At 38.0% G+C, this 17,285-nt stretch overlaps 10 non-coding genes across 10 annotated transcripts; all 10 read right to left on the minus strand.

Annotated features, from left to right (window-relative positions):
• Positions 1–5,730: 5,730 nt before the first annotated feature.
• On the minus strand, positions 5,731–5,815 carry TRNAR-UCU (transfer RNA arginine (anticodon UCU)). Its single transcript is given in 2 exon segments — positions 5,731–5,766; positions 5,779–5,815. It is a non-coding gene; the product is annotated as a tRNA-Arg (tRNA).
• Positions 5,816–7,011: 1,196 nt separating this feature from the next.
• TRNAR-UCU (transfer RNA arginine (anticodon UCU)) lies at positions 7,012–7,096 on the minus strand. Its single transcript is given in 2 exon segments — positions 7,012–7,047; positions 7,060–7,096. It is a non-coding gene; the product is annotated as a tRNA-Arg (tRNA).
• A 204-nt stretch (positions 7,097–7,300) lies between these two features.
• TRNAR-UCU (transfer RNA arginine (anticodon UCU)) lies at positions 7,301–7,385 on the minus strand. Its single transcript is given in 2 exon segments — positions 7,301–7,336; positions 7,349–7,385. It is a non-coding gene; the product is annotated as a tRNA-Arg (tRNA).
• A 1,278-nt stretch (positions 7,386–8,663) lies between these two features.
• TRNAR-UCU (transfer RNA arginine (anticodon UCU)) lies at positions 8,664–8,748 on the minus strand. The gene is given in 2 exon segments: positions 8,664–8,699; positions 8,712–8,748. It is a non-coding gene; the product is annotated as a tRNA-Arg (tRNA).
• Positions 8,749–9,265: 517 nt separating this feature from the next.
• Positions 9,266–9,350, minus strand: TRNAR-UCU (transfer RNA arginine (anticodon UCU)). Its single transcript is given in 2 exon segments — positions 9,266–9,301; positions 9,314–9,350. It is a non-coding gene; the product is annotated as a tRNA-Arg (tRNA).
• Positions 9,351–10,950: 1,600 nt separating this feature from the next.
• TRNAR-UCU (transfer RNA arginine (anticodon UCU)) lies at positions 10,951–11,035 on the minus strand. The gene is given in 2 exon segments: positions 10,951–10,986; positions 10,999–11,035. It is a non-coding gene; the product is annotated as a tRNA-Arg (tRNA).
• A 1,196-nt stretch (positions 11,036–12,231) lies between these two features.
• TRNAR-UCU (transfer RNA arginine (anticodon UCU)) lies at positions 12,232–12,316 on the minus strand. The gene is given in 2 exon segments: positions 12,232–12,267; positions 12,280–12,316. It is a non-coding gene; the product is annotated as a tRNA-Arg (tRNA).
• Positions 12,317–13,513: 1,197 nt separating this feature from the next.
• Positions 13,514–13,598, minus strand: TRNAR-UCU (transfer RNA arginine (anticodon UCU)). Its single transcript is given in 2 exon segments — positions 13,514–13,549; positions 13,562–13,598. It is a non-coding gene; the product is annotated as a tRNA-Arg (tRNA).
• Positions 13,599–14,794: 1,196 nt separating this feature from the next.
• Positions 14,795–14,879, minus strand: TRNAR-UCU (transfer RNA arginine (anticodon UCU)). The gene is given in 2 exon segments: positions 14,795–14,830; positions 14,843–14,879. It is a non-coding gene; the product is annotated as a tRNA-Arg (tRNA).
• Positions 14,880–16,076: 1,197 nt separating this feature from the next.
• Positions 16,077–16,161, minus strand: TRNAR-UCU (transfer RNA arginine (anticodon UCU)). Its single transcript is given in 2 exon segments — positions 16,077–16,112; positions 16,125–16,161. It is a non-coding gene; the product is annotated as a tRNA-Arg (tRNA).
• Between the last annotated feature and the right edge of the window lie 1,124 nt (positions 16,162–17,285).

Here is a 17,285-nt window from a genome sequence, read left to right on the forward strand (position 1 = left end):
CGAATGAGTTCGCAGAATTCTACACAGATCTTTACAATCTCCACCCAACTAGCATGCCAAAAGATACCGCCAAAAATACATCCGACTATCTAACCAAATGCAACCTCCCATCCCTCACTCAGGAAGAACTCGAGTTCTTAAACAAGAAAATAACTCTAGAGGAACTAAAAAAAGCGATATCCTCACTTAAATTAGCTAAAACACCCGGACCCGACGGATTTTCCAACGGGTACTATAAAAAATTTGTAGGCCCCCTATCCCCCCACCTCCTAGAAATGTACAACTCCTTTATGCAAGACCAACAGATCCCAGACACTATGTCGGCAGCCAATCTGGCTATTATACATAAAGAGGGCAGAGACCCCCTTCAATGCGGCAGCTACCGCCCAATATCCCTCTTAAACTCTGACCTCAAACTTTTCAGCAAAATCCTAGCAAACAGGCTGAATCCTATTCTCCCAAGGCTAATTCATATAGACCAGGTGGGATTTGTGTCAGGAAGACAGGCCTCTGACAACACCCGCAAAATGATTGATATTATAGACCACGTGCACCTCAAACAATCCCAGGCCCTGATACTAAGTCTCGACGCAGAGAAAGCCTTTGACCGCATCAGATGGTCCTATCTAGACCAAACGATGCGCCAATTCGGCTTCTCCGGACCATTTCTTGCCGGCGTCCGGGCCCTCTATACTAATCCAACAGCCCTACTAAAACTCCCAGGAGGCCGCTCCAACCCAATAAAAATACAAAACGGCACCAGACAAGGCTGCCCCCTCTCCCCTTTACTCTTCGCCTTATCCATAGAGCCCCTGGCCGCCCGAATTCGAACTGAACCCACTATTAAAGGTATCCCAATCGGAGACAGGGAATACAAAATATCCCTGTTCGCCGATGACATAATTCTCACTCTGTCAGACCCCCTCACCTCCCTCCCTAACTTAGAAAAACTCCTTGACGAATTTGGCCAACTATCAGACTATAAAGTCAATACTGACAAGTCAGAGGCGCTTAGCATCTCCCTCCCGAACCCCGTATGGTCAGCCCTACAACAGAAATTTAAATATAAATGGAACACCTCCCACATCAAATACCTCGGAATCAAAATAGCAAGTTCATATAACTCGCTGTATCAAATTAACTACCCCCCCCTCTTCCGCCAGATCTTAAAAGATCTTGAGACCTGGCTATCCCACCAGATCTCCTGGTTCGGAAGGATAGTATCCACCAAAATGAACATTCTACCCCAAAGGAACAAATGTAGGTGAAATGCAGGCAAAAAACCGGGCGCTTACCTTAAGGTATTAGTACAGGGTAGAGAATAAAGTAAAATACTTATCCCAAAACCAATGGATGTAGTCTTTCACAGTGCAATCCGTGGCTTGCGATGAATTCCTCTGCTCGACCCCAGAGAGGGGTATCCAAACCCTCAAGGTATAGGAGAACGAAAAGGAAAAAAGGGGGAGCAAAGGATTAGATGGACCTATATTAACATTACTAAGATGACCTCATAGCATATCTAGCTGTTTAATAAAGGTGGGGTGACGAAATGACAGTATATGGTAATCCAATACTCACACGGCCCTGTGTGAGCACATGTGTGTAAGGGTATCTTGTTCCTGGTATCCACTTCTTAGCCCAAATGTTGTTCAGATGGAAGGGGGGGGTTTTAGAAAAAATAATAATAATACACTACTTACACGGCCATGTGTAAGCTCAATCCTGGGAGAGAATAATGTGGGGTTGTCTGATGGACCCGTCCGTGGTACTTCCCGTGGCAACGTATAATCAGCTGCTTGCGGGCAAAGTAATTGCTGGCGGTTCCCCTTCCCTCACACGTTCCAATCCTCCCCCCTCCCCGATTCAGGAAACGGGGATGCGTGGGGTAAAATGATAGCAGGGCGTCAGTTACAGTCTTCAATTAAATGAGCGTTTTATTAAACATTTAAAAGTTTCCATCACTTCTGAATCCGGATACGGAAGACAGCGCAGCTGGAAGGCGACCTGCAGCCACGCTGATCGGAGTGCCACGGGGTGCTCTAAACAATAATCTGTGAGTCTTTTGTTCTGTTTAAATGTTTAATAAAACGCTCATTTAATTGAAGACTGTAACTGACGCCCTGCTATCATTTTACCCCACGCATCCCCGTTTCCTGAATCGGGGAGGGGGGAGGATTGGAACGTGTGAGGGAAGGGGAACCGCCAGCAATTACTTTGCCCGCAAGCAGCTGATTATACGTTGCCACGGGAAGTACCACGGACGGGTCCATCAGACAACCCCACATTATTCTCTCCCAGGATTGAGCTTACACATGGCCGTGTAAGTAGTGTATTATTATTATTTTTTCTAAAACCCCCCCCTTCCATCTGAACAACATTTGGGCTAAGAAGTGGATACCAGGAACAAGATACCCTTACACACATGTGCTCACACAGGGCCGTGTGAGTATTGGATTACCATATACTGTCATTTCGTCACCCCACCTTTATTAAACAGCTAGATATGCTATGAGGTCATCTTAGTAATGTTAATATAGGTCCATCTAATCCTTTGCTCCCCCTTTTTTCCTTTTCGAACATTCTACCCCGCCTGCTCTACTTCTTTCAGACCCTCCCCGTCCCTGTCCCACTAGCAGAACTGAGGAATATTCAGGCCCATATCTTAAGATTTATATGGCAACAACGTAGAGCCAGGGTCCCACGATCGGTCCTATTAGCCTCGAGGTCGAGGGGGGGCCTGGGGGCCCCGGACATACTCCGATACTACCTTTCGGCCCAACTGAGGCAGGCGGTAGTATGGAACAGTTCCCCCGCCACCAATTGCTGGCTGGAGATCGAGACACACCATGCTTTCCCGAACCCCCTTCCGACCCTACTGTGGTCCCCAGCTCTCAAAAACAGGAAATCGCTGAGACTTGGTCTCGGGGCAATGAGATGCACGAGGTCGACATGGTTAAAAACCAAAGGGAAATATGGCCTAGCTTCAACCCCCTCTCAACTGACCCCCTTATTCGGGAACCCGGACTTCCCACCCGGATGCGCCCGATCCCAATTCAGCCAATTTCAAGGCTTAAACATCAGAGTGGTTGCGGATTTGCTGGAAAAAGACGAGGCCATGTCCCTTCCGGAATTAAGAACCACATTCACGTCCCCCAACTTGCCCATTTTCCAATACCTTCAGATCCGACATTTCCTAAGAACCCAGTCCCCTACTCTCAAGTTCCCGCCGCGTTCTAGATTCGAGACCCTCTGCCTCAAAGGCGAATACCAAAAGGGCCTCATTTCAGAGATTTATAAAACGCTCGAAGCATCTCAGCCCCCCCCTAACCACCTATATATGCAGAAATGGAATGAAGACCTAAACACCAACTTGGACCTTGAGGATTGGGAGGATATTTGGGAGGCAGCCACCAAAACCTCAATTTGTTCCGTCACAAAAGAAAACATCTATAAAATATTATTCCACTGGTACCTGACCCCGAGTAGACTGAGCCAAATCTACCCAGGCACTTCAGACGAATGCTGGAGAGGTTGTGGTCAAAGGGGGGACATGCCCCATATTTGGTGGACATGTCCGGAGATCCAAAGATTCTGGTCCCGGATCCAGGGCCTCCTGACCGAGACCCTGGATATAGAAATACCCCTGGACCCGCTGACCTACGTGCTGGGAAAACCAATTGACGACCTCCCTGCCCCGGCGGCCAGACTCGCGGCAGCAATACTGACAGCTGCGAGATGCTGTGTCGCGGCGGCATGGAAGAAAATTAAAGCCCCCTCCAGAAGAACTGTGATTACAAGAATAGACGGAATTATGAGCATGGAAAAACTGACGGCAATGTTAAAGCAAAAAACCCCACAATTTTACTCTACCTGGGAACCCTGGATAGGACTATCAACCCCCACATAAACCCCTCAGCTACTCCTCCCCCCCCCCTACGGCCGACGAACCCTAACCCCCTCCCCCCTCTCTTCCCGAAGTCGTTCCCAACTATCCACCTTTATTTCGTCTCCCCCTCTCTTTTTCACTATTGAAAGAAGGAAAAAGGGTTTATTGTGTGTCATTTACCTCTTCTATGCCATGTACATGTACTGCGCCGTATTTACAAGTTGGCATGTGAGCCAGTGTCGGTATTATGTACCCCTGCGATGTATGACACCAATAAAGGAAAAATATTTACAAAAAAAAAAAAAAAGACACTTTTTGGCCACTGGTTCCCAATAGAGATGGGTGAAACTGGGTGTGTGAATCCAGAACCTTCAAGAAGCTTAAGTTCCAAAACCAAATACAAAACCTAAACCCTTAAGATTTTTAAAGTCAAAACTCAAATATTTTTTAGCACCAAAATTAGAGCCCTATGCCAAGTTTTTACCTCCAGGGGTTTCTCACCCTATCATTTTTATTTATTTCAAGTTTTTCCGTTATATTTTTTCGTTTCTGAACTGTTTTTATGATCTTACACTTCGTGTTAGCCTTTTTAATTATTTGTTACGCTATTTTAGCATTTTCTTCCCTATTTTTTCCCCATGACTTAGGAAAATCAAACATCTAAAACGAACAAATTGTGCTTTAAAAAAACAGAACCAAAACCAAAATTGCACATATATTTGACAACCAAAAATACAACCAAAACCAAAATACGAATTTATTTTACCAGCCCAACCCACAAAACTAATGAAAGTGCCCACTTTTTGTTCGGAATACACCGTTAATCAAAGGGGACCAATTAATATTTTTTCCAGTGTTGAAACATAGCACCAATGCTATACAAATATGCTTTGACCAATAGAATTGACACATTTTGTAAAATATTCCATTGTATTCCATTCCATTAAATGTACATGAAAAATGAATCAATGTTGAGATTCAAATGGAAAATTTCCTGAATGCTAGGAAGTGCGCTGTAACCAGCTAAGACACATCCAAGATAGCAAGATGGTGGTAATGAAAACTATGAATTTTTGTGAAAAGTTGCATTCACACAAGTATACATGCACTTATGACTTACTTTTCACACTTGAATAAACTGCCTACCCCCGCGACTTTTACCTTCATTTTTTTACGTTTCACTAGAAGCATATTGTCAAATCTAAACATGTGTTTATTGCAAAATGAACAAATAAAGTTGCAAAATGTATCAAAAAACAGAACCAAAACCAAAATTGCACATATATTTGACAACCAAAAATACAACCAAAACCAAAATACGAATTTATTTTACCAGCCCAACCCACAAAACTAATGAAAGTGCCCACCTTTTGTTTAGAATACACCGTTAATCAAAGGGGACCAATTAATATTTTTTCCAGTATTGAAACATAGCACCAATGCTATACAAATATGCTTTGACAATAGAAGTGACACATTTTGTAAAATATTCCATTGTATTCCATTCCATTAAATGTACATGAAAAATGAATCAATGTTGAGATTCAAATGGAAAATTTCCTGAATGCTAGGAAGTACGCTGTAACCAGCTAAGACACATCCAAGATGGCAAGATGGTGGTAATGAAAACTATGAATTTTTGTGAAAAGTTGCATTCACACAAGTATACATGCACTTATGACTTACTTTTCACACTTGAATAAACTGCCTACCCCCGCGACTTTTACCTTCATTTTTTTACGTTTCACTAGTAGCATATTGTCAAATCTAAACATGTGTTTATTGCAAAATGAACAAATAAAGTTGCAAAATGTATAAAATGTCCACGTAATGCATTACAGATTCGACTCTGGTGGGACTCGAACCCACAACCTTTGAATATCTCAACCACCTAGAAGTCCAATGCGCTATCCATTGCGCCACAGAGCCCATGTGAAGAAAGCTGGTAACACATAACCGAATACACCCAATTCCATGCATACATTATTGATCTATTATTGCATCTCGGTATCAGAAAGTGTTATATGGCGGAGTGTTTCTTCCTCATTGCAACTACATACATTTTCCAAGTAATATGAAGGTTTTCCAACATGTAAAAATGAACCCCAACAAATGATCAAAATGAATATAATACATTAAAATAGATATATAAAAAGACACTTTTTGGCCACTGGTTCCCAATAGAGATGGGTGAAACTGGGTGTGTGAATCCAGAACCTTCAAGAAGCTTAAGTTCCAAAACCAAATACAAAACTTAAACCCTTAAGATTTTTAAAGTCAAAACCCAAATATTTTTTAGCACCAAAATTAGAGCCCTATGCCAAGTTTTTACCTCCAGGGGTTTCTCACCCTATCATTTTTATTTATTTCAAGTTTTTCCGTTATATTTTTTCGTTTCTGAACTGTTTTTATGATCTTACACTTCGTGTTAGCCTTTTTAATTATTTGTTACGCTATTTTAGCATTTTCTTCCCTTTTTTTTCCCCATGACTTAGGAAAATCAAACCTCTAAAACGAACAAATTGTGCTTTAAAAAAACAGAACCAAAACCAAAATTGCACATATATTTGACAACCAAAAATACAACAAAAACCAAAATACGAATTTATTTTACCAGCCCAACCCACAAAACTAATGAAAGTGCCCACCTTTTGTTCAGAATACACCGTTAATCAAAAGGGACCAATTAATATTTTTTCCAGTATTGAAACATAGCACCAATGCTATACAAATATGCTTTGACAATAGAAGTGAGACATTTTGTAAAATATTCCATTGTATTCCATTCCATTAAATGTACATGAAAAATGAATCAATGTTGAGATTCAAATGGAAAATTTCCTGAATGCTAGGAAGTACGCTGTAACCAGCTAAGACACATCCAAGATGGCAAGATGGTGGTAATGAAAACTATGAATTTTTGTGAAAAGTTGCATTCACACAAGTATACATGCACTTATGACTTACTTTTCACACTTGAATAAACTGCCTACCCCCGCGACTTTTACCTTCATTTTTTTACGTTTCACTAGTAGCATATTGTCAAATCTAAACATGTGTTTATTGCAAAATGAACAAATAAAGTTGCAAAATGTATAAAATGTCCACGTAATGCATTACAGATTCGACTCTGGTGGGACTCGAACCCACAACCTTTGAATATCTCAACCACCTAGAAGTCCAATGCGCTATCCATTGCGCCACAGAGCCCATGTGAAGAAAGCTGGTAACACATAACCGAAAAAGTAACACTTACTTTTCACATTTGAATAAACTGCCTACCCCCGCGACTTTTACCTTCATTTTTTTACGTTTCACTAGTAGCATATTGTCAAATCTAAACATGTGTTTATTGCAAAATGAACAAATAAAGTGGCAAAATGTATAAAATGTCCACGTAATGCATTACAGATTCGACTCTGGTGGGACTCGAACCCACAACCTTTGAATATCTCAACCACCTAGAAGTCCAATGCGCTATCTATTGCACCACAGAGCCCATGTGAAGAAAGCTGGTAACACATAACCGAATACACCTAATTCATGCATACATTATTGATCTATTATTGCATCTCGGTATCAGAAAGTGTTACTGCACCGACACACTTTATTCGAGCAACCTAGAAGTCCAATGCGCTATCTATTGCACCACAGAGCCCATGTGAAGAAAGCTGGTAACACATAACCGAATACACCTAATTCCATGCATACATTATTGATCTATTATTGCATCTCGGTATCAGAAAGTGTTACTGCACCGACACACTTTATTCGAGCAAATACCCAGTATGTACCTGGCAGATACCTGGAATGCGCCGCTCCTCACCTCTGACAAGCCCCGTTGCTTTTGCCTTCCCAGCCTGGGTTCATGCCATGCCATTAAGTTCCAAAACCAAATACAAAACCTAAACCCTTAAGATTTTTAGAGTCAAAACCCAAATATTTTTTAGCACCAAAATTAGAGCCCTATGCCAAGTTTTTACCTCCAGGGGTTTCTCACCCTATCATTTTTATTTATTTCAAGTTTTTCCGTTATATTTTTTCGTTTCTGAACTGTTTTTATGATCTTACACTTCGTGTTAGCCTTTTTAATTATTTGTTACGCTATTTTAGCATTTTCTTCCCTATTTTTTCCCCATGACTTAGGAAAATCAAACATCTAAAACGAACAAATTGTGCTTTAAAAAAACAGAACCAAAACCAAAATTGCACATATATTTGACAACCAAAAAAACAACCAAAACCAAAATACGAATTTATTTTACCAGCCCAACCCACAAAACTAATGAAAGTGCCCACTTTTTGTTCAGAATACACCGTTAATCAAAGGGGACCAATTAATATTTTTTCCAGTGTTGAAACATAGCACCAATGCTATACAAATATGCTTTGACCAATAGAATTGACACATTTTGTAAAATATTCCATTGTATTCCATTCCATTAAATGTACATGAAAAATGAATCAATGTTGAGATTCAAATGGAAAATTTCCTGAATGCTAGGAAGTGCGCTGTAACCAGCTAAGACACATCCAAGATAGCAAGATGGTGGTAATGAAAACTATGAATTTTTGTGAAAAGTTGCATTCACACAAGTATACATGCACTTATGACTTACTTTTCACACTTGAATAAACTGCCTACCCCCGCGACTTTTACCTTCATTTTTTTACGTTTCACTAGTAGCATATTGTCAAATCTAAACATGTGTTTATTGCAAAATGAACAAATAAAGTTGCAAAATGTATAAAATGTCCACGTAATGCATTACAGATTCGACTCTGGTGGGACTCAAACCCACAACCTTTGAATATCTCAACCACCTAGAAGTCCAATGCGCTATCCATTGCACCACAGAGCCCATGTGAAGAAAGCTGGTAACACATAACCGAATACACCTAATTCCATGCATACATTATTGATCTATTATTGCATCTCGGTATCAGAAAGTGTTACTGCACCGACACACTTTATTCGAGCAAATACCCAGTATGTACCTGGCAGATACCTGGAATGCGCCGCTCCTCACCTCTGACAAGCCCCGTTGCATTTGCCTTCCCAGCCTGGGTTCATGCCTGGCTGACGGGCGGCTGATCTGTTAAATGATAATGATTAGGATTTAATAGGCTGCAATGCTTAGCGTGTCTACCAGATGGCATAAATTCATGAATTGTAATGCAGTATATATATATACTGTGCAGTATTGCAGCCAGCGGGAATAAAATGCTTCAATCCCTGCCTGGAAAATACCTCAATGCACTCGGGCAGAAAACAGTCACAAACCTCAATACACCCGGGTATACCCGAATTCGTGGGACTAGCCGAGCTCGAATAAAGTTGCAAAATGTATAAAATGTCCACGTAATGCATTACAAATTCGACTCTGGTGGGACTCGAACCCACAACCTTTGAATATCTCAACCACCTAGAAGTCCAATGCGCTATCCATTGCGCCACAGAGCCCATGTGAAGAAAGCTGGTAACACATAACCGAATACACCTAATTCCATGCATACATTATTGATCTATTATTGCATCTCGGTATCAGAAAGTGTTACTGCACCGACACACTTTATTCGAGTAAATACCCAGTATGTACCTGGTAGATACCTGGAATGCGCCGCTCCTCACCTCTGACATGCCCCGTTGCATTTGCCTTCCCAGCCTGGGTTCATGCCTGGCTGACGGGCGGCTGATCTGTTAAATGATAATGATTAGGATTTAATAGGCTGCAATGCTTAGCGTGTCTACCAGATGGCATAAATTCATGAATTGTAATGCAGTATATATATATATATATACTGTGCAGTATTGCAGCCAGCGGGAATAAAATGCTTCAATCCCTGCCTGGAAAATACCTCAATGCACTCGGGCAGAAAACAGTCACAAACCTCAATACACCCGGGTATACCCGAATTCGTGAGACTAGCCGAGCTCGAATAAAGTGTGTCGCCAGTGTATATGGCGGAGTGTTTCTTCCTCATTGCAACTACATACATTTTCCAAGTAATATGAAGGTTTTCCAACATGTAAAAATGAACCCCAACAAATGATCAAAATGAATATAATACATTAAAATAGATATATAAAAAGACACTTTTTGGCCACTGGTTCCCAATAGAGATGGGTGTAACTGGGTGTGTGAATCCAGAACCTTCAAGAAGCTTAAGTTCCAAAACCAAATACAAAACCTAAACCCTTAAGATTTTTAAAGTCAAAACCCAAATATTTTTTAGCACCAAAATTAGAGCCCTATGCCAAGTTTTTACCTCCAGGGGTTTCTCACCCTATCATTTTTATTTATTTCAAGTTTTTCCGTTATATTTTTTCGTTTCTGAACTGTTTTTATGATCTTACACTTCGTGTTAGCCTTTTTAATTATTTGTTACGCTATTTTAGCATTTTCTTCCCTATTTTTTCCCCATGACTTAGGAAAATCAAAAATCTAAAACGAACAAATTGTGCTTTAAAAAAACAGAACCAAAACCAAAATTGCACATATATTTGACAACCAAAAATACAACCAAAACCAAAATACGAATTTATTTTACCAGCCCAACCAACAAAACTAATGAAAGTGCCCACTTTTTGTTCAGAATACACCGTTAATCAAAGGGGACCAATTAATATTTTTTCCAGTGTTGAAACATAGCACCAATGCTATACAAATATGCTTTGACCAATAGAAGTGACACATTTTGTAAAATATTCCATTGTATTCCATTCCATTAAATGTACATGAAAAATGAATCAATGTTGAGATTCAAATGGAAAATTTCCTGAATGCTAGGAAGTGCGCTGTAACCAGCTAAGACACATCCAAGATAGCAAGATGGTGGTAATGAAAACTATGAATTTTTGTGAAAAGTTGCATTCACACAAGTATACATGCATTTATGACTTACTTTTCACACTTGAATAAACTGCCTACCCCCGCGACTTTTACCTTCATTTTTTTACGTTTCACTAGTAGCATATTGTCAAATCTAAACATGTGTTTATTGCAAAATGAACAAATAAAGTTGCAAAATGTATAAAATGTCCACGTAATGCATTACAAATTCGACTCTGGTGGGACTCAAACCCACAACCTTTGAATATCTCAACCACCTAGAAGTCCAATGCGCTATCCATTGCGCCACAGAGCCCATGTGAAGAAAGCTGGTAACACATAACCGAATACACCTAATTCCATGCATACATTATTGATCTATTATTGCATCTCGGTATCAGAAAGTGTTATATGGCTGAGTGTTTCTTCCTCATTGCAACTACATACATTTTCCAAGTAATATGAAGGTTTTCCAACATGAAAAAATGAACCCCAACAAATGATCAAAATTAATATAATACATTAAAATAGATAAATAAAAAGACACTTTTTGGCCACTGGTTCCCAATAGAGATGGGTGAAACTGGGTGTGTGAATCCAGAACCTTCAAGAAGCTTAAGTTCCAAAACCAAATACAAAACCTAAACCCTTAAGATTTTTAGAGTCAAAACCCAAATATTTTTTTGCACCAAAATTAGAGCCCTATGCCAAGTTTTTACCTCCAGGGGTTTCTCACCCTATCATTTTTATTTATTTCAAGTTTTTCCGTTATATTTTTTCGTTTCTGAACTGTTTTTATGATCTTACACTTCGTGTTAGCCTTTTTAATTATTTGCTACGCGATTTTAGCATTTTCTTCCCTTTTTTTTCCCCATGACTTAGGAAAATCAAACATCTAAAACGAACAAATTGTGCTTTAAAAAAACAGAACCAAAACCAAAATTGCACATATATTTGACAACCAAAAATACAACCAAAACCAAAATACGAATTTATTTTACCAGCCCAACCCACAAAACTAATGAAAGTGCCCACCTTTTGTTCAGAATACACCGTTAATCAAAGGGGACCAATTAATATTTTTTCCAGTATTGAAACATAGCACCAATGCTATACAAATATGCTTTGACAATAGAAGTGACACATTTTGTAAAATATTCCATTGTATTCCATTCCATTAAATGTACATGAAAAATGAATCAATGTTGAGATTCAAATGGAAAATTTCCTGAATGCTAGGAAGTGCGCTGTAACCAGCTAAGACACATCCAAGATGGCAAGATGGTGGTAATGAAAACTATGAATTTTTGTGAAAAGTTGCATTCACTCAAGTATACATGCATTTATGACTTACTTTTCACACTTGAATAAACTGCCTACCCCCGCGACTTTTACCTTCATTTTTTTACGTTTCACTAGTAGCATATTGTCAAATCTAAACATGTGTTTATTGCAAAATCAACAAATAAAGTTGCAAAATGTATAAAATGTCCACGTAATGCATTACAGATTCGACTCTGGTGGGACTCGGACCCACAACCTTTGAACATCTCAACCACCTAGAAGTCCAATGCGCTATCCATTGCGCCACAGAGCCCATGTGAAGAAACCTGGTAACACATAACCGAATACACCTAATTCCATGCATACATTATTGATCTATTATTGCATCTCGGTATCAGAAAGTGTTATATGGCGGAGTGTTTCTTCCTCATTGCAACTACATACATTTTCCAAGTAATATGAAGGTTTTCCAACATGTAAAAATGAACCCCAACAAATAATCAAAATTAATATAATACATTAAAATAGATAAATAAAAAGACACTTTTTGGCCACTGGTTCCCAATAGAGATGGGTGAAACTGGGTGTGTGAATCCAGAACCTTCAAGAAGCTTAAGTTCCAAAACCAAATACAAAACCTAAACCCTTAAGATTTTTAGAGTTAAAACCCAAATATTTTTTAGCACCAAAATTAGAGCCCTATGCCAAGTTTTTACCTCCAGGGGTTTCTCACCCTATCATTTTTATTTATTTCAAGTTTTTCCGTTATATTTTTTCGTTTCTGAACTGTTTTTATGATCTTACACTTCGTGTTAGCCTTTTTAATTATTTGTTACGCTCTTTTAGCATTTTCTTCCCTTTTTTTCCCCCATGACTTAGGAAAATCAAACATCTAAAACGAACAAATTGTGCTTTAAAAAAACAGAACCAAAACCAAAATTGCACATATATTTGACAACCAAAAATACAACCAAAACCAAAATACGAATTTATTTTACCAGCCCAACCCACAAAACTAATGAAAGTGCCCACCTTTTGTTCAGAATACACCGTTAATCAAAGGGGAGCAATTAATATTTTTTCCAGTATTGAAACATAGCACCAATGCTATACAAATATGCTTTGACCAATAGAAGTGACACATTTTGTAAAATATTCCATTGTATTCCATTCCATTAAATGTACATGAAAAATGAATCAATGTTGAGATTCAAATGGAAAATTTCCTGAATGCTAGGAAGTGCGCTGTAACCAGCTAAGACACATCCAAGATAGCAAGATGGTGGTAATGAAAACTATGAATTTTTGTGAAAAGTTGCATTCACACAAGTATACATGCATTTATGACTTACTTTTCACACTTGAATAAACTGCCTACCCCCGCGACTTTTACCTTCATTTTTTTACGTTTCACTAGTAGCATATTGTCAAATCTAAACATGTGTTTATTGCAAAATGAACAAATAAAGTTGCAAAATGTATAAAATGTCCACGTAATGCATTACAAATTCGACTCTGGTGGGACTCAAACCCACAACCTTTGAATATCTCAACCACCTAGAAGTCCAATGCGCTATCCATTGCGCCACAGAGCCCATGTGAAGAAAGCTGGTAACACATAACCGAATACACCTAATTCCATGCATACATTATTGATCTATTATTGCATCTCGGTATCAGAAAGTGTTATATGGCTGAGTGTTTCTTCCTCATTGCAACTACATACATTTTCCAAGTAATATGAAGGTTTTCCAACATGAAAAAATGAACCCCAACAAATGATCAAAATTAATATAATACATTAAAATAGATAAATAAAAAGACACTTTTTGGCCACTGGTTCCCAATAGAGATGGGTGAAACTGGGTGTGTGAATCCAGAACCTTCAAGAAGCTTAAGTTCCAAAACCAAATACAAAACCTAAACCCTTAAGATTTTTAGAGTCAAAACCCAAATATTTTTTTGCACCAAAATTAGAGCCCTATGCCAAGTTTTTACCTCCAGGGGTTTCTCACCCTATCATTTTTATTTATTTCAAGTTTTTCCGTTATATTTTTTCGTTTCTGAACTGTTTTTATGATCTTACACTTCGTGTTAGCCTTTTTAATTATTTGCTACGCGATTTTAGCATTTTCTTCCCTTTTTTTTCCCCATGACTTAGGAAAATCAAACATCTAAAACGAACAAATTGTGCTTTAAAAAAACAGAACCAAAACCAAAATTGCACATATATTTGACAACCAAAAATACAACCAAAACCAAAATACGAATTTATTTTACCAGCCCAACCCACAAAACTAATGAAAGTGCCCACCTTTTGTTCAGAATACACCGTTAATCAAAGGGGACCAATTAATATTTTTTCCAGTATTGAAACATAGCACCAATGCTATACAAATATGCTTTGACAATAGAAGTGACACATTTTGTAAAATATTCCATTGTATTCCATTCCATTAAATGTACATGAAAAATGAATCAATGTTGAGATTCAAATGGAAAATTTCCTGAATGCTAGGAAGTGCGCTGTAACCAGCTAAGACACATCCAAGATGGCAAGATGGTGGTAATGAAAACTATGAATTTTTGTGAAAAGTTGCATTCACTCAAGTATACATGCATTTATGACTTACTTTTCACACTTGAATAAACTGCCTACCCCCGCGACTTTTACCTTCATTTTTTTACGTTTCACTAGTAGCATATTGTCAAATCTAAACATGTGTTTATTGCAAAATCAACAAATAAAGTTGCAAAATGTATAAAATGTCCACGTAATGCATTACAGATTCGACTCTGGTGGGACTCGGACCCACAACCTTTGAACATCTCAACCACCTAGAAGTCCAATGCGCTATCCATTGCGCCACAGAGCCCATGTGAAGAAAGCTGGTAACACATAACCGAATACACCTAATTCCATGCATACATTATTGATCTATTATTGCATCTCGGTATCAGAAAGTGTTATATGGCGGAGTGTTTCTTCCTCATTGCAACTACATACATTTTCCAAGTAATATGAAGGTTTTCCAACATGTAAAAATGAACCCCAACAAATAATCAAAATTAATATAATACATTAAAATAGATAAATAAAAAGACACTTTTTGGCCACTGGTTCCCAATAGAGATGGGTGAAACTGGGTGTGTGAATCCAGAACCTTCAAGAAGCTTAAGTTCCAAAACCAAATACAAAACCTAAACCCTTAAGATTTTTAGAGTTAAAACCCAAATATTTTTTAGCACCAAAATTAGAGCCCTATGCCAAGTTTTTACCTCCAGGGGTTTCTCACCCTATCATTTTTATTTATTTCAAGTTTTTCCGTTATATTTTTTCGTTTCTGAACTGTTTTTATGATCTTACACTTCGTGTTAGCCTTTTTAATTATTTGTTACGCTATTTTAGCATTTTCTTCCCTTTTTTTCCCCCATAACTTAGGAAAATCAAACATCTAAAACGAACAAATTGTGCTTTAAAAAAACAGAACCAAAACCAAAATTGCACATATATTTGACAACCAAAAATACAACCAAAACCAAAATACGAATTTATTTTACCAGCCCAACCAACAAAACTAATGAAAGTGCCCACTTTTTGTTCAGAATACACCGTTAATCAAAGGGGACCAATTAATATTTTTTCCAGTGTTGAAACATAGCACCAATGCTATACAAATATGCTTTGACCAATAGAAGTGACACATTTTGTAAAATATTCCATTGTATTCCATTCCATTAAATGTACATGAAAAATGAATCAATGTTGAGATTCAAATGGAAAATTTCCTGAATGCTAGGAAGTGCGCTGTAACCAGCTAAGACACATCCAAGATAGCAAGATGGTGGTAATGAAAACTATGAATTTTTGTGAAAAGTTGCATTCACACAAGTATACATGCATTTATGACTTACTTTTCACACTTGAATAAACTGCCTACCCCCGCGACTTTTACCTTCATTTTTTTACGTTTCACTAGTAGCATATTGTCAAATCTAAACATGTGTTTATTGCAAAATGAACAAATAAAGTTGCAAAATGTATAAAATGTCCACGTAATGCATTACAAATTCGACTCTGGTGGGACTCAAACCCACAACCTTTGAATATCTCAACCACCTAGAAGTCCAATGCGCTATCCATTGCGCCACAGAGCCCATGTGAAGAAAGCTGGTAACACATAACCGAATACACCTAATTCCATGCATACATTATTGATCTATTATTGCATCTCGGTATCAGAAAGTGTTATATGGCTGAGTGTTTCTTCCTCATTGCAACTACATACATTTTCCAAGTAATATGAAGGTTTTCCAACATGAAAAAATGAACCCCAACAAATGATCAAAATTAATATAATACATTAAAATAGATAAATAAAAAGACACTTTTTGGCCACTGGTTCCCAATAGAGATGGGTGAAACTGGGTGTGTGAATCCAGAACCTTCAAGAAGCTTAAGTTCCAAAACCAAATACAAAACCTAAACCCTTAAGATTTTTAGAGTCAAAACCCAAATATTTTTTTGCACCAAAATTAGAGCCCTATGCCAAGTTTTTACCTCCAGGGGTTTCTCACCCTATCATTTTTATTTATTTCAAGTTTTTCCGTTATATTTTTTCGTTTCTGAACTGTTTTTATGATCTTACACTTCGTGTTAGCCTTTTTAATTATTTGCTACGCGATTTTAGCATTTTCTTCCCTTTTTTTTCCCCATGACTTAGGAAAATCAAACATCTAAAACGAACAAATTGTGCTTTAAAAAAACAGAACCAAAACCAAAATTGCACATATATTTGACAACCAAAAATACAACCAAAACCAAAATACGAATTTATTTTACCAGCCCAACCCACAAAACTAATGAAAGTGCCCACCTTTTGTTCAGAATACACCGTTAATCAAAGGGGACCAATTAATATTTTTTCCAGTATTGAAACATAGCACCAATGCTATACAAATATGCTTTGACAATAGAAGTGACACATTTTGTAAAATATTCCATTGTATTCCATTCCATTAAATGTACATGAAAAATGAATCAATGTTGAGATTCAAATGGAAAATTTCCTGAATGCTAGGAAGTGCGCTGTAACCAGCTAAGACACATCCAAGATGGCAAGATGGTGGTAATGAAAACTATGAATTTTTGTGAAAAGTTGCATTCACTCAAGTATACATGCATTTATGACTTACTTTTCACACTTGAATAAACTGCCTACCCCCGCGACTTTTACCTTCATTTTTTTACGTTTCACTAGTAGCATATTGTCAAATCTAAA

This window comes from Ascaphus truei, chromosome 19 (genome assembly GCF_040206685.1).
Source record: "Ascaphus truei isolate aAscTru1 chromosome 19, aAscTru1.hap1, whole genome shotgun sequence".
In the NCBI taxonomy this organism is placed as follows: domain Eukaryota; kingdom Metazoa; phylum Chordata; class Amphibia; order Anura; family Ascaphidae; genus Ascaphus; species Ascaphus truei.